The sequence below is a fragment of the Prionailurus viverrinus genome, chromosome D4 (assembly GCF_022837055.1).
Source record: "Prionailurus viverrinus isolate Anna chromosome D4, UM_Priviv_1.0, whole genome shotgun sequence".
In the NCBI taxonomy this organism is placed as follows: domain Eukaryota; kingdom Metazoa; phylum Chordata; class Mammalia; order Carnivora; family Felidae; genus Prionailurus; species Prionailurus viverrinus.
Window position 1 is genome coordinate 23,266,294 of NC_062573.1, and position 25,574 is coordinate 23,291,867.

Sequence of the window (25,574 nt, forward strand, 5' to 3'; positions counted from 1 at the left end):
TCAGATATGCTTGTCCCATGTAAATAGTGTCAGTGTGTCTTACCCTGTTGGTTCTCACTAGAACTTGATTTTTAAAATCTATTTATTTGATTATGGGAGAAACTTGATATTCTTCTAACAATAGGTATATATTGATTGCTAAAATCAATAATTGCTGATTTAAAATCAAATTACACCTATAAAAACCAGTCATTTTTTACTCTCAAAGAGCAGAAACAAACTCTAAGTTATGCAGTACAATTTGATAAAAGGGTTTGCATTCTGGTGGTAGGAACAAATAAGCAGAAAAACAATCGAATAATTCAGTTAATATATATGAAAATTACCTCAGTTCATAATAAGAACTCTGATATAAATAAATGAATAATGGGACAGAAAATTGGATTGTTTCAGATGATAACTCCTTTAGCCTGGGTGGTCAAGGATTTAAGCAGTAATGTTGGAGTGAGAATACAACTATTGAACAAGGCTTTGAAGGAATAAGAGACAGGCATTTCCTCTTGGCTACAGATGAATCTGCCTTTAGATAATTAGACAGTAATGAGTACCAAGTTATAAATGTTTTTCCTGATTATACAATAAAACTACATTTCTTTTTGTTTCCTTGTCAGGTTACCCTGTAAAATAAGTATCTTGCGTTCCAAATTGTGCACCAGAGCAATTATAATGTTACTCATACCAGTTGTGTATAAAAATGCCCATATCCATTAGTGCCCCAGTAATAGGAACTAAATTTTTTGTTGTGGTTTTAATCTTTGTCAGTCTCATGAGTGAAAATTTTTATTTTAAAATATTTTTTTAACTTGGAAGTTCCATTTTCTTACCATTGATCCAGTTTCTTTTTTAAATTAGAATTTTATTTAACTGATGAGTGTTTTATGTGTATACTATGAGAAGAACTTCTTTTCAAACTCTACCTATATGCCCCATCCGCCAGCATTTATTCAGGCTCCCCTCATTTGCACCACCTCCCACATCCTGCATTATGTATAAGCATGCCTTGAAACCTGTAGTTTCAACCCATAGTTGAAATCACTGCCTTAGTGTGCCTCCATCATTGTTGGAGAGTGTCATATCTTTCAAATATTTCCAGGGTACTAATACGGGAGTAATTTCTAATTTTAAACTTGCTTCTAAGCAAGTTTGCAAACTTAAGTTATGCATTCAGGATGTATCACCTGTAATATTAGCTAATTCTAATGGTTATGATGAAGTACAGGAGCTATTTTTAAATAAGGTAAAGTCAACTCAGAGCCATCATGAAATTATTCATTTTGTGAAAATGATGAATTTATCTGAAGTACTGAAACATAAAGTCTTGATATTTTAATATTATAAATTTTCCTTAATCTGGTTATGGATCATAATTCCTTCTGGAAAGTAAAAAAGTAAGAGTTCCATCATATCCTTCCCCCCCGCCCCCGACAATGTAGATGATCGTAAAATGATAATATCCTAAGATCTGGAGTCCAGGAGAGTTGTAGGTTGCACTTAAACGTTGAGGTTTAAGTTGCTTCTACCTTAGTCTTTCCCAGAAAATGTTAAATTGGAGGTTTATGCTTTTGTGCAATTCTAAATACTTTTCAAATATCATCATGTTCATTATTCCTTACATGTATAGCTTTCCTGGGAATCCCTCAGAAGTGATGATTAACAAAATAGTAATCTGACATTCTTGAGTCCCTGTCAAAATTCCTTCAACTTATTTCCAAAAATATTCAGTTAGAGAATTGTAGGATGATACAGGTTTATAAATACTCCTTTGTCTTAATTTAAACAGGATAAGGCAAGTTGAGACTTCCAGAGAAATATAAATGTACCTGTCAGAATCAGATCTGTAGAAGTGTTTCAAATGTTGGACTGGATCATGAAAGAAGTGTACAGACAATAGTGTAACTTGTAGCATTCATATATCTTTGTATTACTCATACTGTTTGATTTGGCATCCGTCTTCAAAATGGTTGAAGAAGACCTGGAATGGAAGAAGAACTTAGATATGCTAAGAGAGTCAGGACCTTCTTAATCTATTTATAACTGTGTGAAGACTGGACATCAAGATAGATTTCTGTCAGTCCTTTCTGTTTCAGTAATTGAAGATCTCGTGTATCTTATCTTGGAAGTTTCTTTCTTGTTTATATTTTTATTAAATTTGTACCAGTATTTCTTACTTGTCTAAGGTTTGAGTGCCTTACCACACGTCTAATTTCAGCTTACGTTTGCCATGTTGGTTCTTGCTTCTCATGCCCTGAGTGCCTGCTTACGAATTCTAACTGTAGAGTTACCTCCTATGTCCAGAGATTTCTGCATCTGGGAAACATTAATAAGAATGATCTATGGCCACTGGCAGAATCAGTTGATTTTCAGAGTATTTAAAGCCCAATTCTGTTGGTGGCAGCATTCGCCCAGAATTAAACTATGAAGATCTACTCAATATTGTTTCATCACATCTACTTTCGAACATGAACTTGGAGAATTGGCTGCATTTATTATATGGTTAAGCATATATATAAACTCTTTCTCTGAGTTCCAGTCACAAAATTGAACATACAGACAGCATTATTAGGAATAGAAGGCTAAATTGAGCCTGAATGGTTTCCTCTGGGTATGGTTAGTCACATTGTTTTTCAATATCTTTGTTCCTTATTTATACTATAAACAGAATTACTTTCTTTGCTGAGCTATCATTCAATACCGTTCAGTAACATATCTGACATACTTTTAGACCTTATGCTTGTAAAATAGTGTTACAGTACCTGAACCTTGATACATTTTATAAAATCAAGCCAGACATATACTTTTTTGTAATAATTTACTTTTATTTACAGTTTATCGATTGTGTTATGTTCTGGTTTGAAAGTCTGTTGAGCTTATTATTCTGAAGACATTGTCATGATTGATATAAAACCTAATGTCTTTTTTCTTAGAAAATTGTACTTACTACTCCACACATCCTTACAAGAAGTAATTCTAGCATATTTCTCTAAGAAACAAGAAGTAGGCTATTATACACTGACAGTATTTTAGTGCCTCTCTGTTAAAATAAAATATATTTATATATTATTTACATTATTATATATATTATATGTTATAAAATAATAAACTGCTATGTACATTAGTTAAGGATCAGCTTTTCAATAAATGGTTACAAGTGGCCATAAAATAATTGATTGACAGATTATTAAGAATATAATAAAAATCCTCCTAAGTAATATCCAGAAGCCTTTAAGGTCTTACGTAAAAAGCCATTGCCCAGGACTAACATCAGAGACTTTTGACCTAGAATGGGGAGACCAACCATTCCAATTAACTATTCCAATTTGCTCAGGCCTTATTATCTAAGCTGTGTACTTCCAGTTTTAAAAACAAGAACATCCTGGGAAACCTAGAATGAGTTGGTTATCCTACCCAGATGCTAAGTATAAATTCAGTGAAAAGCATGGTTTTAGGAAAGCCATGCTGTACAAGATGAAACAAACTAAACCAATTGTAGAATCAAAGAATGTTTCAGAGTAACTCTATTTATATGTTTTTTTGTGTGTGTGTGTGGTGGGGGAGAGCACACACACGTGAGCATGAGTGGGGGAAGGGCAGAGAGAGAGAGAGAAAGAAAGAGAAACTTAAGCAGGTTTCACACCCAGCATGGAACCCAATGTGGGGCTTAATCCCCACAAACTGTGAGATCATGACCTGAGTGAAATCAAGAGTCAGACACTTAGAACTGACTGAGCCACCCAGCCTCTCCCAGAGTAACCCATTTTAAATTGTAAGGAATTAAATAAACAATCATCTTCATTAAATAAAAGAGGAGGCCCTAGGAAAGATAGATATAATTGCTGCTTTTTTAAAAATTAAAAAATAGGCTGAATAGCCGAAAGGACAAAAGTTGAAAGACTAAGTAGTGTTGTTACAGACTAATGTTAAGGGATGTAACTAGAATGTAGCACATAAATAAAAAGTTGGAAGGCATGGGGGGGAAAGGCATTGCAAAATTCTCTGTATTTGGATTTTCAAAAATAATAGAATAGAGAAGACAATCTAAGCAAAATATATATCATCTTCTAAAGCGCAGAGTGCACTTACATACAGACATATATTTTAAGTGAAAAGCATACCTCTAATACTTTTTAAAAGACAATAGAATATTCTATTTGGGATATATGGGATTAGGATAAAAAAGATATGACAAAAGTAAATAAAAGATATAGTTATTATATAAATATTTTAAGACTTTGTATGACAAAATGGAGAAAAAAGGACAAGGTACAGTGGTAGAGATTACAGAGAAATGCATATAAATGACAATTAGTTGAGAAATATTTAAAGAACGCTATCAATAAGAATTGAGCAACCTAGGAAAAAATGGTAAAGTACACCAAATGCAGTTCACAAAGGGGAAAATAGATGACCATCAAATACTAGAGAAGTGACTGTACCTTGGACCAGTTAGAATGCATTTCTCAGTATTCCCTTGCAGGATATTTTGTCCAGTTTACTGAATTCTGGCCTGTAGACTGTGGGAAGACATGATATATGCTAATTCCATTCCTGGTTTATAAAACCTCCCCACTTGAATCCTGCACTCTCTTTCCCCATCGACTAAATACAGAAGACATTTTGTCCAGAGCCATGTGGAGCTTTAAGGCAAAAGGTATATAGATCTCTCCCTGAGTGCCTGCAGGAATCAGAGCCTTCCTATACACCTGCTCGGTGCTGAGAGGTAAGTTAGAAGGACAGTTTTACTGTGTAAAACAGAAATTTTGGGTTTGTCATAGCACTTAACCTCTCCTGACTCCTGCCAAATATAAAGATACTGTTGAATTTCTCCCATATAGTAAAATACCTTCTACATGAAGGCTTAGGATATATAGTTTATGGATATAAACTTATGAAGGAAAGTATTCATGAGAAAAATACGCATCTACTTTGGTATAGTTGCTACTTCTGCAGAGAATGTGGGAAAAGATTGCAGAGTGATTTTTAGTAGTATCTATATCACTTATTTGAAAAGATGGTAATGTGGTATGGTAATTGTATATCATATATGGTAAAATGTTACATCTTTTGTCTAATAGATGTAAGGATGTAAAATGTACTTTTAACATTTAACGTGCCTAACTACTTTACTAATAAAAAAAATAAAAGTGGGACTTGGAGTATATAAATATAAATAAATTTCTTATAATTTCTTAGATTGAAGAAAAATGTTAATATACAGTTTGAATAATTTCATCTAGTACCAAACAAAATACATCTTGATGCCTAGATTCCATAAATGTATATTTATTTAGAATTTGGTCTTTTTGTTTTTACTAAGAACAAGAGGTATTTTGGTTATGGTATATTGGTTATATAATGACAAAGACTTAATTATATAAAATTGTAGATATTGAAGCAGTATTTCTCAATCCCATGATTCTTCCACTTCTTTACCATAATGGATACAGGAAGTTAAAATGATATTAAGGTTTTAGGTCATTTGAAATTTAGGGCTCTTATAGTATTTGTGAAAGCCTTTCCATTTAGGTCTGGTATACCCACATCTCCCCTAGGATATTTCCTTTCTGTATACCAGATGGAATTCTCCTACTCTATTATAGTTTTGGGAAATATTTTGGACTTAGAAATCTTGGGTTGATTTCTGGTAATGTTAAGAGGTTTATAGGATTTTCTGGTATATTATGGATGGAAATATTTCATTATCTTGTCCATTAGCCACAGTGTATAATATAAATAAATATATTACTCTTTGGCATATATATATTATTCTCTTAGAGTTTAACTCACTGCTTTTGGATAAAGTGATACAAATGTTTTCACATATATCTACCTAAAGACCAGGCTAGTGGTTACTTACATAATGACCTATTTAGTACTTAGCCTTTAAATTCTTGTCTGTCTGTTAGTGGATACCTTCTTAAATGTACCAAGTATATAACATAGTAATAGTAAAGTAAGTATACTGTCGATTTTTAGTGTTTGAAGTTAATTTACTCATAATCAAAACACAGCTTAATTTTAATACCTAAAAGATGGTTAAACTTTTTTTCACTCAAAGTCTTTATTATTTGTAGGTTAGAAATTCAGTTTTTGTGATCTTCTCTCATCTGATTTTCAGTGCTTCATCTTATTCTCATTGCCTCCTATGTATTTATCCAGAATTATTTTCTTGAAGAGATTCTCATGGAATTTCCATGTAGAAAGGTACACTGCCTGGGTAGTTGCTTTACTGTTAAGAACATTTCTCTAGCTCTGGATCTATTTGAAAGAGGTACAATTTTGAACAGCTTTGTGCTTATTAACGTTTTTTAACTTTCTACACTTTGTTAGCCAGAAAAAGTTTTATGGCATTTAGCATCTAGTGAAAATATTGCTAATTCAGGATAAGGGTCATTTACAGAACCAGCTAAGCAATTGCCAGAAATCTTGTTGCAGAGGAAACAATAGGATCCAGTTCCAAAAGAGTTTCAGAAACTCAAAGACACTACAGAATCTGCAATTGGCAGGCAACAAGAACTTAAGCAGTCTTGGGCTTTGGGTAAATATGATGACAGCTGCCTTGCAAAATATGCCCATGCCCGTAACCAAAATATCAGAGCTTTCTTTGATGCTAGTGGTAGAGCCCAAAATTAAATTGTGTATAATATGTGGTTGGGTTATTGCATGGTTGATGGAAAACAATGTTTGTAGTTGGTTTTTATTGTCACGTGAAGTTCAAAAGTATAAACTTTAAAACACAACTGAGCAAACACGCATCTGAGAGATTCTGAAATGAGACAGTTACTTCAAAATTCTCATCCCCTGCAAAAGAAAACAGCTTTAGCCCTTACTCTGAAAAACAGGGCTGGGATAGTCACTGATTAAAAACTAGTTTTGCATCACTGCTAAGGAATTTTATTTTAGGATTTTATTGTGTCCATAAAGTTAAATAACATAAAACAGAAAAGCTGGTACCAGTTCTTTCGATAATAGAGGAGAGAAAATTATATTTCACAATATAGGTTCAAATGTGGTTTAATGTAAAATTGTGCAGCCTCTATGAAAGACAGTATGGAGGTTCCTCAAAAAGTTACAAATAGAATTGCCATTTGATCTAGAAGTATCACTCACTGCTGGAAATACATTCAGAAGAATTGAAAGCAGTGTCTCAAAGAGGGATTTGTACACCCATGTTGATAGCACCACCTTTCACAATAGCCAAGAGGTGGAAGGCAAACCAAGTATCCCTTCGAAGATGAATGGATAAACAAAATATGGCATATGCATACATGCAGTCTCATTAAGACTTGAAAGGAAACTCTCTCGCATGCTATGACATAGATGAACCCTGCAGACAGTGATGGTAAGTGAAATTAGCCAGTCACAAAAAGACAAATACTGTCTGATTCGATTTATATGAAGTCTCTATAGTAGTCAGATTCATAGAATAAGTTGCCAGGGCTCGGGTGGAGGGAGAAGAAATGGGGAGTTCTTTTATGTGCACAGACTTTCAGGTTTGCAAGATGAAAAAGTTGTGGCAATTGGTTGCACAACAGTGTGAATATATTTAATGGTATTGAACAGTACACTTAAAACTGGTTAAGATGATAAATATTATGTGTATTTTACCACAACTGTAAAAAAATATAGGTTCATTCTACTAATCATATTTGGCAGTAATAAAGAAGAATATCCTTGAACAAAAAATATATGCTACATTTTCTGAAACAATATTTGAGATGCAGCTTCAAATAAGTATAGAAATACTAAGTCCCCATGTGTAGGTAGAACTGTGGGTTATAAAGTCTGCAATGACAAGTAAAGCAGAAATCCATCCCTCTGAAGTATGGTAACAATTTTCTGAGCCAGTCTCTTGGCTCTAGCTTTGTTATTAGTTTCTTTCTCTCTACAGCCATTCTGAGATCACAGACACCCAGTATGTAACACATAGGTAGCATTTAGAGGGGAAAAAATCAAGTGGATTTCTACTTTATATCACACACACAAATTACAGTTGGACTAAATATTTTAATATCAAGCCTGGAACAAACATTTCTGGTTGTTTTTGAATATTTAGAACATTTCTAATAAAAAGGGAAATGAAAAATCAAATGTTTAATAGATCAGAAAGCCTAGAATATAAGTCCTTCTCTAAATTAAGGAAAAAATAAGTAAAAGACAAAGATAATATTAGGAAAGATACAGATAATATAACACAACTTCCATATTCTTAATATACCTAGGATAATAAAAAAATGAATAAGACAGTATTAGTCAATGAGGAAAATAACAGATTATTCACAGAAGAGATAGAAATTTTCAGTAATAAATTATGAATATTTTAACTGAAAAACAAAAATTAAAAGGTAAACAAATGGAAGTAGCAGTGACTTTTGTTTTTGCTTACCAAATGTGCAGATATTTAGAAAGAAAATGATAGTAAGTGCTGATACTATATGTTAAAATTGCTATTCTCCTACATTGTTGGAAGGATTTTATGTTGTATTGAGAGCCTCTAAATCACTGTATTTTTTGATGGTGTATTTTTTATACCATGCAGAATCTCTGCAAGGAAAAAATTAGAATTCTGGGAAAATATATATATATATATATATATATATATATATATATATATAATGATATATATATATATATATAATGAAATTTAATGTATCATAATTTATAATTACAAAAATTACCAAATAACTTTAAAAAGTGGAGTGGCTAATTTCTGTGCCGGTGAAATGAAATTTTATGCAGGATAAATTAATGTTGTTGAATAGCATTTAAGAAAAAAATGTTATACAATTGTATATATTAAAAACCATATATAAATATAGAAAAAAAACTTATTGTAAAATACTTAGTGGTGTTTTTAGTGGATTGTCAGATTATGGTTAATTTTTTTCTCTTTGAAATCTTTTATATTTTCTAAAAATATATATATATAATTTTATCATAAAATAAATATTTTGAACATTATTAAGTAACTATAGAATTCAGAATTGGAATATGCATTATATACTGAAAGGTTTAAGTTGAGGTTTGTATTCTCATTATATATAACATGTGAATTGTAACAATATGTTCCATTTTCTATTTTGTCTTACATTGATTGCTATTTCTGAGGTACATAAAAGCCTTTGGTGGTACATTTGATTTTCATGCCGCATTCCATTTTCTCATCTTTCAAGATGAAGAATTGAAAACTTAAAAGTTGATTTGAGAAAAGTAGAAAGGAATTAGGAGCATAATATGCTTGGAATTATCAGCAGTGTGATCAACTACCATCTATAAGTATTTATGGGGCAGGGCCCCAGTTAGACCTTGAATCAAGGAGATCAGATAGGCCTGGAAGAAGAAAGAGTACAAATAATTGTTTTGTTAAAAATGGGATGTTAAGGTAGGTTCTAGAATTCCTGTGTCTAACGGAACCTGTTCTAAAAATTGGAGCAAGACTGAGGCTTCAACTTGATATCAATAGAAATTGATGAAGTATTGAAATTATTTAATTGATCTCCTTTATTTCCATGCAGGGACTTGCTCTTTTTCTCCAGTCTACTGTATGGCCTATTATGTTTTCTTGTCGTTATTGGTTTGCAGTTCTTTCTTCTCCACTGGACTTGAGCCTTCTGTAAAAACAGAATCTACCTCTTGTCTTATGGTTCTATCACTTAGGACAGTGCTTAGTTCAAAATAGATACCCAATCAGTGTGTTCCTTAAGTCCCTTTCCTTCATCTTCCTCCTACCAACTAACATTACTCAGGAATTCTATGTGCCACCCCTTGTAATAAATATTTAACATAAAATATCTCATTTAATCCTCATATTATACCTATTAAATTATTAATGCCCTTCTCCATACCAACCGTGTAGAGAAGAAAGCCAAAGATCAGCCTGGGCAAGAAAGTTGCATGGCTCCTTAAACTTGCAAGCAGACATATGATTAGCTAATGTGAACTGTGAGTCAATGGAGTAGATAAAATACAGGAGCAGATAATGACTTGCAGTGTTTTGTAGAATATTTTGCCCTATTTTCTAAATTGGTGGTGATTATCCAGAATTTATTTTGAAGGATTTTAGCATCTTATGTGAACAAGAAGTCATTCAAATTTTGGCTAAATTTGTGATAAATGCAGGTAAACTCAAATGCTAAAATGTCTGTACCCTACCAATGCGGTGGAGAATTTACATTAAGAAAATAGACTCCCTTCAGTGAATGAGTCCACGGTTTTTTATTGATAACTTAGATTATTTTATAATTTGCATGAAGCAATTTAGATGAAAATAACATGCAAATGATGTTGGTGCATTTGACTTTTAATAGTTCAAACAAAATTAATACCCCATTTTACATAACATTTCAAAACATCCGATTTTATGACATCCAGTTAGTAAGATAATATCAAATATTTTTCCCCAAATAATATGATTGGCTCCATTGATCTTAAACTCTAGAATCTGAAATTCACATGGTAATGTTAAAATGCCACAGCTTGCTGTTCGATTCCATCAAAAAAAATGCTTTCAACACATTTTAGTTTTCATAAATCAAAAACTGTGCTCTGAGGCACATTTGTAACTTTGGATCAACCTGCACAGCTGAGCAAACATTTTCTAATGAATTTCATTAAGAGTTCAAATCTGCATTAGAGATGAACTAAATGGAGAATGTAGCCCTTGAAGAAATAGGATTAGAGTGCTTCTTCCCTCTCCATATCTTCTTCACGAAACTTGCTGCATAGAGAGTTTCCTGGGAAAAATGCCTTCTGGCTTATGGGTCAATCCAACTGTGCCCTACATTTATCCTACAACTCAAACTCTTAGAATAATGAGAGGTTTCTAAAAAGGAATTCTAATTCAGAATTCAGAGAGCTATGTATGGCTCCTTGCTTATGGGAGAAATGAGAGACAGAAGGTCTAAAGTTATACCTGCCTTGACTATAATTTTACCGAGTAAATAGCTTTCAAATCACATTGTATTTATTCACCTAATAAATAAAGCCACACTTTTGGAATATTTTTCTTTTACCTTCTTTTTGTTGTGTGGTTATATATAATTTGTTAGTAAATGTTTTGTTTTAGAAGAATTTTAGATTTACAGAATTAGTGTAAATATAGCAGAGTTTCCATATGCACCATACCTGGTTTCTCCTATGATTGACACCTTACCTTAGTATTTGTCACAATTAATGAACTGATGTTGATACATTATTATTAAAGTTTATACTCTTTCAGACCTAAGTTTTTTTTTTCTTAGTATCTTTTTTTGGTTTGAGGATTCTGTCCCGATGATCACACTGCATTTAGGAGTCCTGTCTTCTTAGGATCCCCATGGCTGTGACAGTTTCTTAAATTTTCCTTGTTTTGATGTTTTTTTTAGGAGGTCTTGTCAGATATTTTGTAGACAGAGCATTGTACTAATATTGGATGTTTTCTCTCATGGTAAAACTGGGGTAACCTGCTTTTGGAGAGAAAGACCCCAAGGGTAAATCAGATTCTCACATCCTGTCAAGAGTGACAGTATTAATATGTTATCACTAGTGATGTAAATATTGGTCATCTACCTTGAGATAGTACTTTTCAGGTCTCTCCTGTAAAGTTACTATTTTTTTGTTCTCCTTTCACATAATGTATCCTTTGGAAGAAATTCACTATATGCAGTTGACCCACACTGGAAGAATGGAGAATTATGCCATAGTTCCTTGAAGGCAGAGTATCTACATAAATTATTTGCAATTCTTCTGTGGGATACACACACACACACACACACACACACACACACACACACACACACACGTATACATATCCCATTTGTTTACTCAAGTATTTATATTAGCATGGACTCATTTATTTATACTTTGAGTTAGTATCCAATATTACTTTGTCTATTTTGTTGTTGTTGTTTTTTTAATTCTTCCAGTTTTGGCTATTGGAAGTCTTTCATTTGGCTCCTGTCACCTTTTGACATACTCTGTTGGTTTTTTTTGTTTTGTTTTGAAAATGTGCAACATGCTTATTTTCTGATTCAACAAAATGTGCCAGATAGGTTCATCTTGCATGTTTTCTGCCCCGTCCTAGAGTCAACCAATTCTGTAAGGATCTCTGTTTCTTTTATTGGAAGGAAGAAATAGAAATCAAAATATGTGTGTTACGTGTATACATTGCTACTATGGTGTTGTTACTTCTAGGCAAGGGAATTGTGTTTGTAAGTATGTACTAACTTGTGTATACATGTACATATACAAACACACATATATACATTTCTATATGTAACCAACTATATATATTATTTTAAGTTAAGCATGGATCTATAGTAAAGTCTCCAACTCTAATCCTTTACTACATGACTCCGTTTGCTTGTCTGTAACCCCTCACTTGAAAAGTGAGATCATTTAGCCAGATATTTAGTTAATTATTCAAGTATACATGTATAGTGGTATCTGAATTGTAACTATATCCATGTAGGAAACAACTTTATCGTTAGTGCTTCTGCAAAATAACTGTGGTCTTTAATCTTACTGATATTATTAATTTCCAAAATTTCTTAGGTTAGCAGCTTATTCTTCTCATTTCCTTGATGGAGTTTCTTTCATACATTGGTAATAAACTGAAATTCTTTTGCCACATTCTGCATTCCATACTGTGACCCCATAATCTCCTAAATAGTTTTTTGTTTTACATAATTTTACTATATGTACTCTAAATTCTGTGGGTTTTGAGAAAAGCTTAATGATGTTTTCTACTTACAGTACCATACAAAATAGTTTGACAGTCTTGAAAAATCCCATGTGTCATGTGTTCAAACTTCTCACGAATTCCTAAACTTTTGGCAACCACTGATTTTTTTATAGCTTTTTCAGAATGTCATTTATTTGAAATAATACAGTATGTAGCTTTTCCAGACTGGCTTCTTTCACTTTGCAATATGTATTAGTTAGAAACTAGACATGAGCAGTGGAAGGAACAGACTGAGGCAGAGTCCTAAGTCCTTGATGGTGAATGATAGAAACATGACCATGAGAAGTCAGCTACACATTAAAATCCCTGCGGAACACCACCCTGAACTTGTGGTTTCTAAGACCTTTGGGGCTGATAGATCAAGAGCCACAGGTGCAGAGCATGCACTGTCCTCCTCCACCTCTGCCCTGGAATAACCCCTCAAGAAGCTCTGCCCCCCAGGAGAAAGGCTGCCATGACAGTTCTGCTACAAACTTTGTAGTGTCAAAAACCTGTGGGAGGAGTCCCCCAAATGATTGGAAGCAGCCTCCATCAGAGACCACCCCACCTAGGTCACAGCTCCTCCCAGCCCAGAGACTCCCGGTAACATCCAATTCCAAAACAACCTAGAGGCCATTCCACCTCATGGAATCTGCCTGCTCTCCTATCTTGATTGTGTACTCTTGCTTTAATGAACTTGTGCTTGCTACTTTTCTTCTGGCCCTTTATCGGAGCATGGATGTCACTGTAAATCTCCTGAGGAATCCAAGGACCCAGACCTCTATTCACACAATACAGATTCTCCTACCATTAACATATGCATTTACATTTCTGTCACATTCTCTTATGGCTTGATGTCTTGTTTTTTGTTTTTTGTTTTAATCACTGAACAATGTTACATGGATGTGTTAAAGCTTGTGTATCCATTCACACTTTGAAAGACTTTGTGGTTGTTTGCAGTTTTGACATTATAAATAAAGCTTCTGTAAAGATTTATATACAGGTTTTTGCATAGGCATAACTTGAAATCAGTTTGGTATGTGACTGTTAGATGGCAAAGTAAGACTATTTAGAATTTGGCAAGAAACTATCAAACTTCCTATCATTTTGCATTCCTGTTATTAATGAATGTGAATTCCTGTTGCTCATATCCTCACCAGTAGTTGACAGTTGACATTGTTGCTGCCTTCTTTTCTTCCTCCTTCTCCTCCTTTCAGTTTTCCCTCTCCTCCTCCTCTTCCTCTTCCTTTGCATTATAGACATCCCTAATGGTTGTGCAGTGATATATTTTTGCTGTTTTAATTGTAAGTTTCCAAATGACAAATGTTAAGTATCTATTCCCAAGATGTTTGCCATTTTTATAACTTCATTTTGAGATGTTGTTTAGCTATTTTATTTAGATCTTTAAAAATATATATATATATATATATATATTTATTTATTTATTTATTTTAAGAGAGAGAGAGAGAATGTGGGGGGGGGAGGGGCAGAGAGAGAGGGAGAGAGAGGGTCCCAAGCAGGCTCCATGCTGTCAGTACAGAGTTGGAGGTGGGGCTTGATCTCAGGAACTGCGAGATCATGACCTGAGTGGAAATCCAGAGTCAGATGCTTACCTGACTGAGCCACCCAGGTACCTACTATTTAGATCTTTTAAATCTTAAGAGTTCTTTGAATACTTTGGATACTAGCCCTTTACTAGGTAAGTAATTGGAAACTATTTTATGGCAATCTATAGCTTTTTTTCATTCTCTTAATAGTATCTTTCACAGAGCAGAAAATTTAAATTTTAGTAAAATCTAAATTATTTTTTTCTTTCATGAATGGTGCTGTTGTACTTTAAAATTCATCACCAAATCCAAGGTCATACAAGTTTTATTTTATCATTTCTTGAGAATTATTTTAGTTTTCAGTTTTACATTTAAGTCTATGAACCAAAGTTAATTATTGCATATGGTGTAAGGTTAATTTCTATGATTTTGTTTGTTTTGCATATGAACACTTAGTTGTTCCAGTACCATTTGTTGGAAAGACTGTAATTTATGTGTCTAATCTTTTACCAGTACCACACTGCCTTATTTAAGATAGTTTTATAATAAGCGTAGCTTTATAGTAAGGTAGTTTGAGTTCTCCAATTTGTTCCTTTTCCATGTTATATTGGCTGCTCTAGGTCCTTTGCATTTTCATTAAGAAAAAAGTAGAATTAGTTTATTGATATCTAAAAAATAAATTCTGGGATGTTGATTGGAATGCTGTTAAATCCATATATCAAGATTGACATTTTAAAAATATTGAACCTTCTAGTCCATGAACATGAAACATATCCCTCCATATATTCAAATATCGTTTGCTATTATAATAAGTTTTCACTTTGTTTTGAGATTTCCACAGAGGTCCTATATGGTTTCTTGTATTTATACCGGGTTATAGATATGTATGAATAAATACTTTAGGAGGATATACTACTGTAAATGTTATTTAAAAAATTTCAAACTCCTACCTTTCATTGCTGTTACCTAAGAAAGCAATTGATTTGTGTATCAACTTTGTATCCTGTGACCTTTCTATATTCACTTAGTCCTAGGAGGTTATTATTGTTAGTTTTTATAAATTATTTGTAATTTTCTGTACATAAAGAAATATTTATACAACCATTTGAAAATAGAAACAGTTTCTTTTTTTCCTTTCCAATCTGTGCACCTCATATTTACTTTTCTTGTCATATTGCACCAGCTAGAACATATAGGGTCGTGTTCAGTATGAGTAATGAGATAACACATCCTTGCCTTACATGTTCCTGATCTTAGGGAACAAGTATCCAATTTTCACAGTAAGGTGGGATTTTAGCTGTAGATATTTTGTAAATGTTCTTTATCAAATTGACAAAGTTACTCTCTCCTGCTAATTTGCTGAGTTTTTTTCATGAGTTGGTGTGAGATTTCTCAAACACGTTTTTAATGTCAGTTGGTAGATTTATGAAATGTGATAAATTGTACTGACTGATTTTCTGATGTCAACTAGCCTGGCACACCTTAAAAAAGGTAAAAAGTTGTGATTGTGTTTTATAATCATTATATATGTTGCTGGATTCTATTTGCTAATATTTTTGGAGGATGTTCTCTGTTTATGTTCATGAGGTATAATGGTCTATAATTTTCCTTCACTGTAATGTGTTTATTTGGATTTGATATTTAGGTGGTTATGACTTCACTGAATGAGTTAGAAGGTTCTTCCTTTGCTTCTATTTTCTGGAAAAGGTCCTTAAATGTTTGGTAGAATTTAAAAATGAAACTATTGGGACCTGATGGTATCTTTTTTTGGAAAGATTAAATAATTGATTTAATATCTCTCTTTAATACAGGGCTATTCATGTTGTTGTTGTTGTTGTTGTAAAAAGTGTTTCTTTCTTTCAGGTAATTGGCGTGACTTTCATTAAAGTTACTAAAGTTTTGGACATAGAGTGGTCTATAATAATCCTTTGCATATCATCAGTAATGATGATCCCCTTTTTATTTCTGATTTGCTGATTTGGTATCTTTTTTTTATCTTTTCAAATAAACAGTTTTGTTTTTTATTGATTTTTCTCTCTTTTTCCCCATTTTCAATTTTACTGATTTCTTCTGTAATTTTTATTTTTTCTTCTACCATAGGCTTAAATTGCTCTTCTCTCAGTGTTTGCCTAACATGGAAGCTCAGGTTATTGATTTTAGATCTTACTTCTTTTCTAATGTATATTTAATCCTAAATTTTTCTTCTGTATGCTCCATTCATGAAAAATGTTGGTAAATTGATTTTTCATTTTCACTTCATTCAAAATATTTTAAAATTCCTTTTGAAACTTGTCTTTTGACTGATACACTCATTATATGTGTGTTGTTAATTTCTAAATGTTGGACTTTTTCCTGCTATCTTTTCGTTATTTCTAGTTTAATTCCTTTGTGATCAGAGAACATACTTTGTATGATTTATTTTTTAAGTTCTCTTCCTAAGGCATGTTTGTGGACTTGAATGTGGTCTGTCTTGGTGAATGTTCTGTGTAAGCTTGAAAAAAATAATTTTGCTACTGTTAGAGCTTATAAGTGTCAGATCAGGTTGATTGCTACTGCTATTTACAGTTATACCTCATTGATTTTTTTCCTACTTGGTTATCAATTACTGTTATTAGTATAAAAAAGTAAATTTAAGGTACCATATATATTTGTCTTTCTTATTGCTGTATTATGAAATTAGTGATTTAAAAAATCAGGTAATAGATATAGACAAGTGGCTTGTAGAAAAAAGTAGAAGAAATGAAGTAGATCTGAATGAAATGACATACTGTAAGGAGTCTGTGAATTCAATAATATAATTAAATCTTGAGTCATAGCCCTGAATAGAAAAATCATCACTACAAAAATTTTTCAGTGATATTGAATACAAAAAGCCACTCTTTTTGCAAATTAATATGGCAAAAATCTCTAAAGCATTTAGAGGGGAAACAAATTTGTAAGTGAAAGATCAGATTTAAAGTATAGAAATTTAATATCACTGTATTTGATTCAAGAACATTAAAATCAGAAATAGTCACAGTTTTATCATAAGAAACCTTTCTTGGATTAAATAAATGCCTTAATTGAAACAGTGAAAAATTTAGACACATGCGAGGAAAAAGTCTGTTCTGAGGAAATTAGCTTTTTTTGTGTTTTCAAGGTGTGTTTTTGTTTTTAACCTCATACTTTTATTTGTGAACTCCTAATACTGTCTCCAGTGGAATATTCTGTAATGTTACTCCAATGAACATAATAAAATCAAAGTCACAGGTCAATAGAGTATGAACCTCCAATCATTTCATCAGGGAGGTGAGGAGAGTAAGTTGGGGGTGGGGAGGATAAGAAAAGAGAAAGACCTGAAATGCTATACTTTATAAATTTGTAAAGGGAACAGCAACGTCACTGAACTGAAATAAATGGGTGCCACTAAAAATGACTTCCCTGAAAATCTGTATAAAGAGGAGTTTACAAGCCAAACAACCCGCGTAGTACAAAAATGTCACAATACTATTGTTTTATAGTGTTTGAGGGTGAGAGTACTTTTAGAAGGATATGATTAGTATTGGTACTGGCTGGCCAAGTAATGAAGGAGTTGAAAAGCTTTGAGTGGATTAGTGACTTGGAAGCTATTACTATCTTGGAATAAGATATTTTGGAGCCATATCCAGTTTAGATTACATTTAAATTTTTAGCAAAATGTCAATGAAAAAGACAGGAGGCTAGCAGTATAAAATTCAGCATTTTCTATGTTTTTCATGACTTCTAAAATCTTTGTAATAAAATCAAAACCAAAGTAGGTGTCAAGTCACAATTGCTGACTCTGCTTTGACAGGGTGAAATTAGCATTACACCAAAACAGGAATGGAAAAGGAGAGTCAGAAGCACAGTTGGACTTCCTGTGTAATGGAGATCCTGTATGATGTCCCATCTATTTTGTTCCTCCAGCCTCAACATCTTAATAGGAAAAGAGATTACTGGGCAAAACAAACACTTTAAAAAGTCCACTGATAAAATCATAGGAGTGGGATTATTTTTTGCAGTTTATAAAAATGAATCACACATGGAATACATAAAACAAGTAAGCGTATAGTGCCCTGAACTATGGACCTTAAAGGTAGCTACATTAAAGTTTTTAACAAAACTATTCCCAGTTATAATTTGTATTATTCTTATTTACATTTTCTTTGAGTACTAGTCAATGCAATTATAGGAAAATTACGTAAGAGTTAACTATTAGAAGAGTTTTTCCCATGCTACAGGTGATAGGATTATCTACATTAAAAAAGTACATAATCAGCTAAACAGGTATCAGAAATAATAAGTGTTAAACTAGCTCTACAAGAGATGCTAAGGGGGATCCTGTGACACAAAGTACCAGAGACATCACTGCAAGCATAAAACATGCAGACATCACAATGACTCTAAACCCATATCTTTCTATAATAACACGGAATGTAAATGGACTAAATGCACCAACCAAAAGACATAGGGTATCAGAATGGATAAAAAAAATAAGACCCATCTATTTGCTGTCTACAAGAGATTCATTTTAGACCTGAGTACACCTTCAGAATGAGAGTGAGGGGATGGAGAACTATTTATCATGCCACTGGAAGTCAAAAGAAAGCTGGAGTGGCCATACTCATATCAGACAAACTAGACTTTAAATTAAAGGCTGTAACAAGAGATGAAGAAGGGCATTGTATAATAATCACAGGGTCTATCCATCAGGAAGAGGTAACAATTATAAATGTCTATGCGCCAAATACTGGAGCCCCCAAATATATAAAACAGTTACTCATAAACATAAGCAACCTTATTGATAAGAATGTGGTAATTGCAGGGGACCTTAACACTCCACTTACAGAAACGGATAGATCATCTAGACACACGGTCAATAAAGAAACAAGGGCCCTGAATGAGACATTGGATCAGATGGACTTGACAGATATATTTAGAACTCTGCATCCCAAAGGAACAGAATATACTTTCTTCTTGAGTGCACATGGAACATTCTCCAAGATAGATCACATACTGGGTCACAAAACAGCCCTTCATAAGTATACAAGAATTGAGATCATACCATGCATACTTTCGGCCCACAATGCTATGAAGCTTGAAATCAACCACAGGAAAAAGTCTGGAAAACCTCCAAAAGCATGGAGGTTAAAGAATACTCTACTAAAGAATGAGTGGGTCAACCAGGCAATTAGAGAAGAAATTAAAAAATATATGGAAACAAACGAAAATGAAAATACAACAATCCAAACGCTTTGGGATGCAGCGAAGGCAGTCCTGAGAGGAAAATACATTGCCATCCAGGCCTATCTCAAGAAACAAGAAAAATCCCAAATACAAAATCTAACAGCACACCTAAAGGAAAGAAGCAGAACAGCAAAGACAGCCTAAACCCAGCAGAAGAAGAGAAATACTAAACATCAGAGCAGAAATACACAATATAGAATCTAAAAAAACTGTAGAGCAGATCAATGAAACCAAGAGTTGGGTTTTTGAAAAAATAAACAAAATTGATAAAGCTGTAGCCAGGCTTGTCAAAAAGAAAAGGGAGATGACCCAAAGAGATAAAATCATGAATGAAAATGGAATGATTACAACCAATCCCTCACAGATACAAGCAATTATCAGGGAATACTATGAAAAATTATATGCCAACAAACTGGACAACCTGGAAGAAATGGACAAATTCCTAAACACCCACAGGCTTCCAAAACTCAATCAAGAGGAAATAGAAAGCTTGAACAGACCCATAACCAGCAAAGAAATTGAATCAGTTATCAAAAATCTCCCAACAAATAAGCATCCAGGACCAGATGGCTTCCCAGGGGAGTTCTACCAGACGTTTAAAGCAGAGATAATACCTATCCTTCTCAAGCTATTCCAAAAAATAGAAAGGGAAGGAAAACTTCCAGACTCATTCTAAGAAGCCAGTATTAACTTTGATTCCTAAACCAGACAGAGACCCAGTAAAAAAAGAGAACTACAGGCCAATATCCCTGATGAATATGGATGCAAAAATTCTCAATAAGATACTAGCAAATCGAATTCAACGGCATATAAAAAGAATTATTCACCATGATCAAGTGGGATTCATTCCTGGGATGCAGGGCTGGTTCAACATTCGCAAATCAATCAACGTGATACATCACATTAGTACATAAAAGATAAGAATCATATGATCCTGTCAATCAACACCGAAAAGGCCTTTGACAAAATTCAGCAACCTTTCTTAATAAAAACCCTCGAGAAAGTCGGGATAGAAGGAACATACTTAAAGATCATAAAAGCCATTTATGAAAAGCCCACAGCTAACATCATCCTCAATGGGGAAAAACTGAGAGCTTTTTCCCTGAGATCAGGAACACGACAGGGATTTCCACTCTCACTGCTGTTGTTTAACATAGTGTTGGAAGTTCTAGCATCAGCAATCAGACAACAAAAGGAAATCAAAGGCATCAAAATTGGCAAAGATGAAGTTAAACTTTCACTTTTTGCAGATGGCATGATCTTATATATGGAAAATCCGATAGACTCCACCAGAAGTCTGCTAGAACTGATACATGAATTTAGCAAAGTTGCAGGATACAAAATCAATGTACAGATATCAGTTGCATTCTCATACACTAATAATGAAGCAACAGAAGGACAAATAAACTGATCCCATTCACAATTGCACCAAGAAGCATAAAATACCTAGGACTAAATCTAACCAAAGATGTACAAGATCTGTATGGGTGGGTGATGGGTATTGAGGAGGGCATCTTTTGGGATGAGCACTGGGTGTTGTATGGAAACCAATTTGACAATAAATTTCATATATTGAAAAAAAAAGTAATAAGTGTTTCAGTCGAGTTTTTGTTGTGCAATAAATACACAAATATCATGGATTTTTTTTTCTGTACCAGAGTGCTAGTAACGGTAATGATGTGGAATAATATATTTTGTTCACAGCAGTGAGAAAAATGTAAAAAAAACAAAAACAAAAACTTTTTTCTGGGGTTGAGTATGTATAGATTGTGAGTGGAATGGTTTGGTCCAGTTTGTTGTTTCTTCCTTTCTAAATTTCTGCAGATTTTAAGATCCAGGATTGATATAAGGGTTTAGAATCATAGCAGGCCTTTATACTGCATTGTCATACAGTTGAGGACCTGAAGAGCGGCTAAAATAATTCATGCCATGGTTCAGACTAGCTCAACAAAGCAGAATATTAAGATTGCAAGCCAAAGCTTTTTATGAAATTCTTTGCTCTGTGCTTCGCTTATTATTGCTGAATAACAAAGTATACCAAATCTTAATGGGTTCAACTACAACATTTATCGTATCACAATTTCTGTGCAAGAATTTGGCATCAGCTTAACTGAACAGTTTTGGCATTGGCATCAAGTGCTGAAAGCCTCAATAAAAAATACACAATACTGGAACTTGAGCAAATGGCTGGTGGACTGAATTGATGATGTTAACCTAGTAAGCCAAGTTCTAGCTTTTATTTTCTAGTATAATAAATTTGAATCAAAGCATAGGTAAAGTTGGGATTCAAATGGAAATTTCAGTCTTAGGTATTTCTCAATGGAGTGGTGCTAAGTTGTTTAGGACATCAGAAATTGTTTAGAACCAGTGCCAAGTCTCTCATGAATATCACTTTTATAGAGCTTAATGTGAAATAAAACTGTTATTGCACCAGCCCCATACTACCAAATATTTAAAATATAAAAAATAAATAAATAAAAACAAGCTAAATCCTAGCCCTCAACAAGCTTCCCAGCAAAATTTATGTCCCAGAATATAAATTTGGTGGTATTTAGGAGCCTGGCAGAGACTCATATTTAATAAATAAATAAATAAATAAATAAATAAATAAATAAATAAATAAATAAATAAATAAATAAAATTACACTTATTTATAAATTTATTTATCAAAACAGCAGTCTATTTCAGAATCCATGACTTTTGCATTTAAACTACATTGACGTAAACATTTGATCTATGATACTTTAAAATATCTTGAGGGATATTTCCACATGTGCAAATTATCTCTTAGAAAACGAAAGTAATCAAATCACTTAGTTTCAGTTTTTCTTTTGAATACCACAATTGTACCAAAAGAGAGCTGTCTTGAGAATGTGCTGCTTTATTAATCCCAGACCACATTACTAATTAAGACACATTGTCCAGTGTCTTCCCTAAAAGCAGTAATGTAAGCCTACATTTTTTTTTATATCGGTCTGTTTGGCTATCAGTATCTCATTTTTCATTTTATATGTATCTAATCTGGGGCGCCTGGGTGTCGCAGTCGGTTGGGCGTCCGACTTTAGCCAGGTCACGATCTCGCGGTCCGGGAGTTCAAGCCCCGCGTCAGGCTCTGGGCTGATGGCTTAGAGCCTGGAGCCTGTTTCCGATTCTGTGTCTCCCTCTCTCTCTGCCCCTCCCCCGTTCATGCTCCGTCTCTCTCTGTCCCAAAAATAAATAAACGTTGAAAAAAAATATATATATATGTATCTAATCTGTCTCTTAAGATTTCTCATTTGTCTTAAGGAAAACTATTTCCACTTTTAGTTTGTGTCTTCTGCGTTCCTTTTTGTTTTCATTCTGACAGTACGACAGAATGTACTCTAGTTTCCCGTTGATGTATTGGTTTCCAGGGGCAGTGCTTTAATTTCAGGCATTTTAAATTGCTTTCTTATCCTTCGGGTTTGCAATAGTTTCATGAGTATTTTAACTAACTTGACTTAAGAAATTGGCATATTTTCACAACAATAAGAGTGAGCCATCAGTTCTTTTTGTGTTTTAATAAAATCAGACACCTTTTCATGGGAAAACTTATGTTTGGCTCTCATACACAGTTTATAAACCTCGAATTCATGTGAGACCATATAGGACCCTGATTCCTAAGTCTGGGGACAACCACATGCATCTAAGTTTGAATATTTACTATTCCTATCCTTGCTTTTAATCCCAAATGGAAGTCGGGGTAGTTTATCCAGTGTTGTCTACTTAGCATTAAGTTAAAGCTAGAAGCTCACGCCTAAATGCTCTGTGGGACTTATTGAAATCAACAGCTTAAAAAAAAAGAAAAGTAGGACATGTTATTTTGTTCAACATTGCGTCAGGAAGATTGCATTCAGCTTCAGCATCTCCTGCAATAAAAGGTAAAGCTAAATATAGCCAATAGAATATCAGGAGCTCATACTGCAAAGGCCATGGCTGTTTATCTACATCCACCGGTGAGATCCCCAGGCCATTTGAATAAGGTTCAGCAGGGCACACCTCAGTTGAAGTTTTAGACTTCTTGCACACCTCTCCAAAGAGAAGCAGAGCTACTCGTAATAAATTTGTCTAGAGAAGGAAAGTTGGTTGAGTGCAAAGGCAGGCTGACTCCTGGAAAGTAGGGAGAAAAGGGTGATTGATTAACCATCATTTACTTTTATGCAAACAAAGTCAAAGAAAAGGAGTATATGATTATGTTAAGTCAGAGCAGGGAAAAATAACAGAATGATAGAGTGTATTTTTAGGGTAGATCAAGAAAATATATTAAGGCAATTTAAGCAGAGAGAGTGCTGTCTTTTTAGGATCATATTTCCTGACACATAGTAAGTGTTTAATACATTCTAGTATTTTTAAAATATACGCCAATATGAGAATCTGTTTTTATTTTTAGTCAAAGTCACAAAAATAATTTATATTCTGTAGTTTCCTATACCTTGTGTGACCCTGTTATTGTCTATCTTGGCTAGAAACACTGACTCTTTAACTTGAAGGTAAGAAAAATGAATTTCTGAACAAACTTAAAAAAAAATTCAGCAGTGACACTAGCCTCGCATTATCTTAACTGTCAAAGTCACTGAAAACTAAAATTCATAGGTGAAGTACAGACATGTTTATCATGTCTGTCTCTGCCTTTGTTATTTTCTGCCTTCTCTAATGTCATGTATTTAATAAATACCACCTGTCAAATGGTTGCTGTGGAGTCCTCAGCACAATCTCAGTATAATAGTAATTGCGAAGTCTAATCTAGAATACCTTTACCCGTTTTTGGACAATATACTACGAAAAATGATGTAGAAGTTAAAATGATTATCTAATTGGAAAATATCATATTGACCAATCCTGAACAAATATCATCATTTATAATATCACTCAAAAGATACAAATTGCAGACTAAAATAAACATAAAATAACTATAGTATAAACTGTTTCAAAAATCTAGTCTTATTGCTACTGGTCTATTGGAAATATGACTACACGCTTTCAAGCAATTGAGAGAGAGAGAGAGAGAGAGAGGACTGACTCCTAACGTATTAGAATGGTTTTGCATTTTTGGCTGTTTCCGCATGTTGACTAAGAATGAGAGAAAAAAGATCCAAGTTAGTATAAGTCAGATGTTGTCTGAGGAAAAACTTGAAATTACATTCACCTATATTAGGAAACTAAGAATCAATAGAGAGATAGAGATGTAGAGGTTAAGGGCATAGGTCCTGAGATGAAGAGTCATACATAGTTCAAATCCTGGCTATTCCACTTGTAATCTCTGTGTGGTGTGCAAATCACCTCTCTGTGCCTTAGGTTCCTTATCTGTATGTTAATAGTATCTGTCTCAGTATAGTTTTTATGGTGTATATGATATGTCCATAACATATTTAATCATATCTAAGTGTCTGCCCTTATTTTTAGTGATAGTTCATTTTTATCCTGTTCTCTGCAGCAAAGATGGTACAGGAAGCTCACATGTTTGGGCTGAGTTCTTAGTCCTGGTGAAATAACACAGTTCGACTATGCTGGGTTCATAGGCTACCACTGATCAGCACTCTAGTGCACTACTTTGGTAGGTCCCCCTTTGTTACTCTTCACAAAATTACTGCTCAAGTGGTTGTGAATTTTATTGAGCACTGAGAGATATTTTCTGATATATAATTATATAACAAAGACCTCACCCATCTCCTTAAAAAGTCTTTGATTCTCACTAACCATCAACACTTACAATGTGCCAGTTACATCATCTGCTTTTTTAAACAACTTGTATAAAAAAAGATTTAGAGAATCTTTTTTTCTTTTTTCTCAGAATACACTTATATTTGCTTTCTAGTTATTCAGATACGTACAGATCTTACCTTCAGAACTATATTAATTCAACATAACAGAATAACAATATTTATTGAAACCATTCAAATGACAAAAAATACAGACAGTGGCTGTGAAGTGCCTTTTTACCCATGATACTCTTACTTAATTTTAAATGTTGAACTGTGTGAATGGGAGAAAAGGAGTTCCTAATACTTTTTTCCCCTCCTTTCCTCCTGTTACTTTAGATTAATTGGTATTCATTGGAGGTATAGTTG

At 33.5% G+C, this 25,574-nt stretch overlaps 1 protein-coding gene across 2 annotated transcripts in view; it reads right to left on the reverse strand.

Annotated features, from left to right (window-relative positions):
* Nucleotides 1–1,827: 1,827 nt before the first annotated feature.
* The window catches only part of CYLC2 (cylicin 2), a 69,014-nt gene continuing 45,267 nt past the window's right edge, over nucleotides 1,828–25,574 (reverse strand). The window contains exons 9-10 of one of the 2 annotated variants that reach the window (XM_047830376.1): nucleotides 23,429–23,616; nucleotides 1,828–1,972 (exon numbers count right to left, since the gene is read on the reverse strand). The gene's annotated coding sequence lies outside the window, so the exon portion shown is untranslated. Of the gene's footprint in view, nucleotides 1,973–23,324; nucleotides 23,617–25,574 lie in introns of those variants that run through there. The other variant, XM_047830375.1, reaches the window with a different exon arrangement.